This window comes from Colobus angolensis, unplaced genomic scaffold (assembly GCF_000951035.1).
Source record: "Colobus angolensis palliatus isolate OR3802 unplaced genomic scaffold, Cang.pa_1.0 Scaffold62, whole genome shotgun sequence".
Classification (NCBI taxonomy): domain Eukaryota; kingdom Metazoa; phylum Chordata; class Mammalia; order Primates; family Cercopithecidae; genus Colobus; species Colobus angolensis.
The window spans coordinates 2,760,401-2,766,551 of record NW_012119821.1 but is presented as its reverse complement, the minus strand read 5'-3'; positions in this window follow the sequence as shown (position 1 = coordinate 2,766,551).

Sequence of the window (6,151 nt, the reverse complement as noted above, 5' to 3'; positions counted from 1 at the left end):
CTGACTTTTGGCTAGGCCTCCTCCTACTAATCCTTTAAAATTCCATTTAACCTTCACCTCCTTCCCAGATTTGCTCAAGCAGAGTTAGCAGCTCTGTTCTTTGGGCTCTCACTGTTGTTTATACATATATTTTGTTTTCATCTGTTTATAGCTCCATCTCTCCTACAGACCATCAATTCCTCAAAAGTAGAGATTATATCATATTCATCCAGCATCGAACATAGTACATAATAGGATTCCATAACTTTGTTTTATTTGTTTATTTATTTATTTATTTTAGATGGGGTCTGGCTCTGTCACTCAGGTTGGAGTGCAGTGGCACAATCTTGGCTCACTGCAACCTCCACTTCCCAGACTCAAGCCATCCCTCTCACCTCACCCTCCTGAGTAGCTGGGACTACAGGTGCACACCACCATGCCTGGCTAATTTTTGTATTTCTTGTAGAAATGGAGTTTTGCTATGTTGCCCAGACTGGTCTTGAACTCCTAAGCTCAAGCAATCTGCCAGCCTAGACCTCCCAAAGTGCTGGGATCCCAGGATTCAATAATTTTTGAGGTGGTGAATGAATTTATGACAATTAAAATATCTCACCTTGGCTAAGCAAATTATCAGTGTTAATAAAGTGGACTTATATGAGAAAGACATTTCTAAATAGCACAAGGAGCATATTAACCCTAACCTTGCTATGCTATTTTTGTGTAACTTTTAAATTCATTAAAATAGATTCTTTCCATACTTTTCTAAATAGAATTATTGCCCAGTAAGTTACCAAAAACTAGAGATTTAAAAAAAATTCATCCTGGCCATTTCCCAAATTAGAACAAGTTAACAAAGTACACCCAAATCATGCAAGTAGACTGTTTCACTGAGGTTTCTGGTTTAAATATAGACTGACAGGAATTAAGTGTTTGACAATCCCCAGAAGCAATACTATAGAAGAAATATTCTACTAATTCAAGGATATTGCACAGACTAAAAGATCACGAGGGTAGCCAGGTAAATTTGGGAAACTTGGCAGTACCATTTTACACATACAAAGCTAGCAAGAATTTTCAGAAAATATAATAACAAGTTTGGGTTCAATGTTTGGTGAAGTCAATAGTGCCATGCTGGTGGTGACAGACTGGTCTAAGTCTTTTAGGAAGTAGTATAACAATGTGCATGAAAAGCCAAAAAGACATTCTGTAATTCACCTCCTGGAAATTTATCCCAAGGCAGTATGTGAGAAGAAGAAAACAACTTAAAGGCCTGAAAATATTCATTGTTCTATAATTAGGGTGTCCCCTTTTTGCTGATCCAATTCCTCCTCCCCATCACCCTTTCAGATAAGGAGTAATGTTTCCTCTGGGCTTACATTATAAAGTCTTGGGCCTATGCAAATGCTCTGGATGCAAGTAACATCTTGCTCCCCATCAGGGTAGCCTGAGTATTCACCTTGGTTCCTGGAAGCGGTTCCCCTTTTTGTCTGTCATCTCTGGATACTTACCTAAATGGGTGATTCAGAGGCTATCTCTGGTTCCTTTCCCCTTTTCCAGTCTGGCTCCCACCTACAGACCCCTTAATAATGAATCTTCTTGTTATGCCCCAATAGCATTCTGTGGCTTTCAGGAAGACAATAATTGCTGATTTAACCAGAGATCAAAGTCTTAATAACCAAACCAATCCAAAGCAAGCCAACCAAACAAAACAAAAAAGTTGTCCTTCTCATTGATGGAAGGTAGAAAAGATGTGGGCATTTAGAAACACAATATAAAGTCTATAGAAAAGGAAATTTAGTTGATTTTTCTATTTAAGAAAAAAATTTTTAAAGATTGGAAGAACAAATGTACTTTAGAAATGGAAATGATCTCCAATAGAGGGTTGTGAATAAGTCTCCAAACATTTCAATTAAGTCTTCAAACATTTTTACTCATGAACATGCGATGATATCTACCCTCCTATGTATTTTTCAATTGTCACTTAAAACTTTTCATCATAAGTTTAAGTATTTGCAAAGGATGCAATTTTCCACATAATGTAAAAATTTACATTTTCAAATAAAACAGTCATGCTTTTAAATGAATCCGGTGAAATCTAAATATCATGGCAGTTATGCTTACCATCAACCATTTAAAAAATCTATGAACAAATTATTCTTTACCTATAGGATATTTTACTTTTACATAATTTATTTTCTGGTCACATTTATAATTCCATTCCACATCCCATCCCTCAGGAATATATCCTAATTAATGTACTTTTATGTTTGAAATGTTTTTTGTTTTTGTTTTTGAGACAGTATCTCTCTCTGTTACCCAGGCAGGAGTGCAATGGTATGATCACAGCTCACTGAAGCCTCAACCTCCCAGGCTCAAGTGATCCTCCCACCTCAGCCTCTGGAGTAGCTGGGACTGCAAGCATGTACTTCCATGCTTGGCTAATTTTTAAGTTTTTTGTAGAGACAGGGTCTCACTCTGTTGCCTAGCCTGGTCTTGAACTTCTGGGCTCAAGCAATCCTCCTGCCTGGGCCTCCCAAAATGCTGGGATTACGCTGTGAGCCACTATGGTGGTGTGAGCCACTATGCCTAGCTGAATGTGTTTTATGAATCCCTCTATTATATTTCTCTGCAATTAAAATACATACAAAGGCCGGGCACAGTGGCTCATGCCTGTTAACCCAGCATTTTGGGAGACCAAGGTGGGCGGATCACCTGAGGTCAGGCATTTAAGACCAGCCTGGCCAACATGGAGAAACCCTGTCTCTACTAAAAACTACAAAAATTAACTGGGCATGGTGGCAGGCACCTATAATCCCAGCTACTCAAGAGGCTCAGGCAGGGAGAATTACTTGAACCCGGGAGGCAGAGGTTGCAGTGAGCTGTGATCATGCCATTGCACTCCAGCCTGGGTGACAACAGGGAAAACTCCACCTCAAAAGAAAAAGCTATATACACACACACACACACACACACAAATATATACATATATATACACATATATATACATATATAAAGAAAATACATATAAGTTGAAATTTTAAGTTTCTTATGACTAAAGACTGTAAGTGCTCATTTTCTATATTGAGGCATCATTGTATTTATTAGTAATTCTCAAGTGTTCAAAACAATACAAATTTTTTGATTATTAAATGTGATGTTTTACAATTAAGTGCATGCATTTATTGTTAAATACTACTTCTTACTAGAATGAGACAGAGTTCAGATTCAGTGTTTTCTCAACTTTTCATTTTTATAAATTCTGAGAAAATGTTTTTACATTAATAAGTAGATGGAGACTGGGTGTAGTGGCACACATGTGTAGTCCCAGCACTTTGGGAGTGGGAGGCAGGTGGATTGCTTGAGCTCAGGAGTTTGACACCTGCCTGGGCAATATGGTGAAATGCTGTCTTTACAAAAAAATGAAAAAAATTGCCAGGTGTGGTAGCACATGCCTATTGTCCCAGCTACTTGGGAGGCTGAGATGGGAGGATCACTTGAGCCCAGGAGGTCGAGGCTAGAGCGAGTTGAGATTGTGCCACTGTACTCCAGCCTGGGCAACAGAGAGAGACCCTGTCTAAAAAAAAAAAAAAAAAGTAGTTGGGTCTATAAGGAGTTTTGTCATATCAATGTCACTTAATTCTTTGAACTCCTTCTAATTGGTATCAGTGATCTTTAGGTAATACTTTGTTCAAAGCAATTATTTGGAAATCATCTGACTTGCAAAAGAATTTGTTACCCAGTCATTAAAAGTATACACTTTCTAATATAGCCCAGTGTTTTAAATATATAAAGAATTGGCAAAGATTGCTGAGGCTTTTACAACCCAGAGCAATGCCTGTATAATTCTCAAATGTCTTTCCTTTTACAAATTGGGAAATATACAGCTATTGTGAAACAGTTGGGAACTGAGACACCTTGACCACATTCCTTTACCAGCGGAGCAATTTTAGGAAAGAACATAGGTGTAAATCGAAGATTCAGAAACTGGTAGCCTTTTTTTTTTTTTTTTTTTTTTTTAAATTGTCAGAGTTTCTTTCTGTGGCCCAGATCATGGCTCACTACAGCCTTGATCTCTCCAGCTCATCTCAGGTGATCCTGCCACCTCAGCCTCCTGCATGCCATGCCCGACTAATTTCATGTGTGTGTGTGTGTGCGCGCGCGCGCGCACGCCCGCGGGCACGTGCATGTGTGTGTGGAGTTGGGATTTCACCATGTTGTCCAGGCTGGTCTCTAACTCTTGGGTTCAAGCAATCTGCCTGTCTCAGCCTCCCAAAGTTCTGGGATTACAGGAGTAAGCCACAGCAGAAACCGGTAGCCTTTGAACTAAGTGTTCATCTATCCCTCAACAATCCCATGGGGGATACAGAGCTCAGTTTGAAGACGGCTGATGTGAATGTTTACATCATATTGAATTAGATGAGAGAGACAGGTCAACTCAAATTAGCCCTTGGTTGGGACACTGTACACTGGTATCTGTACCCTGGGGAGAGTATAGAACTGTGACATATGCTGGGGATAAAACAGCCAGTCCTCTTGGTTGGTTAATTTTTATGGATGGTCGATCTTATCCTTTATACTCTGTTCTTTTATATTTTGTTCTCGGTGGCAATTACCTTAACTTCAGTTTTGGGAATCTGATGTTGAGTGTAGTCTGATATTGACTACCTAAGGGAAACACTATGCTAGACTTAAAAATTATTAGGACTGTAAAAACATAAGAAATGTTTAGAGTATAGAAAGCAAAAGCAAAATATATAGTTGTATGAAAATTATTTCAATTATGCAAAACTACATAAACTTCTGAACACTACAATATACAAAAATAAAGTTGTGATTTTTTTAATAAATGTTTTTAGTGTTGCATGACTTCTAACACAATGTTATTGATTACATATGCTGAGGGTCAGACTGCCTACTGTAATATTCTATTTCTCCTAGTAGTAATAATTATGCGAGCTTAATTAAGTTCCCTCAAACAAAGTGATTGAAGGTTCACTTCACTATTGAAGGTCCATTTTCAAAAATTCTGTTTTCTCATCAGGATTCATTATGGGCGTTATTCTCCAAAGACATTTAAACCTTTTTTTTGAGACAGAGTCTCGCTCTGTCGCCCAGTCTGGAGTGCAGTGGCCGGAACTCAGCTCACTGCAAGCTCCGCCTCCTGGGTTTACACCATTCTCCTGCCTCAGCCTCCCGAGTAGCTGGGACTACAGGCACCCGCCACCTCGCCCGGCTAGTTTTTTGTATTTTTTAGTAGAGACGGGGTTTCACCATGTTAGCCAGGATGGTCTCAATCTCCTGACCTCGTGATCCGCCCGTCTGGGCCTCCCGAAGTGCTGGGATTACAGGCTTGAGCCACTGCGCCCGGCCTTTAAACTTTTTAATCCTAGTTTAATGCAACCTAGGACTTAGCATCACAAATTCCTGAGGTTTATCACCTACTGTATGGAGAAGTAATTCTTTTCATTCATATATATAACCTTTTTAGCTTTATTTCCTGGTTTTATTATTCAGAGCTCAAGAACTTGATCTCATTGACTTTACATTGCTCTTAAGGTTTACCATTCCTCGTAGCCTTTATATTTTTTAGAGGCTACTTTAAAAAGAGAGTCACGTTTGGCAGCCTCCAAAACTAATCTCAGTTCTGAAACTTCGGTTTCCTCTATGCGTGTTCTGAGGTGTAATTATGAGCTTGGTAATTTCCAGGGCCCACCAAAGTAAGGACAGAAGACTAGTCCTCGAGTCTTCACGTGTGTGAGGGTAATACTGGCCTCCACCCAAATTTGAATTTTAGCTCCCATGATTCCCACGTGTTGTGGGAAGGACCTGGTGGGCGATAATTGAATCAAGAAGGCTGTTTTCCCCATGCCGCTCTGGTGGTAGTGAGTCTCATGAGAGCCGATTGTTTTATAAGAGGTTTCCCTTTTTGCTTGGCTCTGATTTTCTCTCTTGCCTGCTGCCATGTAAGACGTGCCTTTCCCCTTCTGGCTTGATTGTGAGGCCTCCCCAGCCGCGTAGAACTCTGAGTCCATTAAAGCTTTTTTTCTTTATAAATTACCCAATTTCGGGTATGTCTTTACCAGCAGCGTGAAAACGGACTAATACACTTCCCTTCTGAGGTCTCTGAGATGGGACCGAAAGATTCCCTAAGGGAGTACCCCGAAAATCCGAG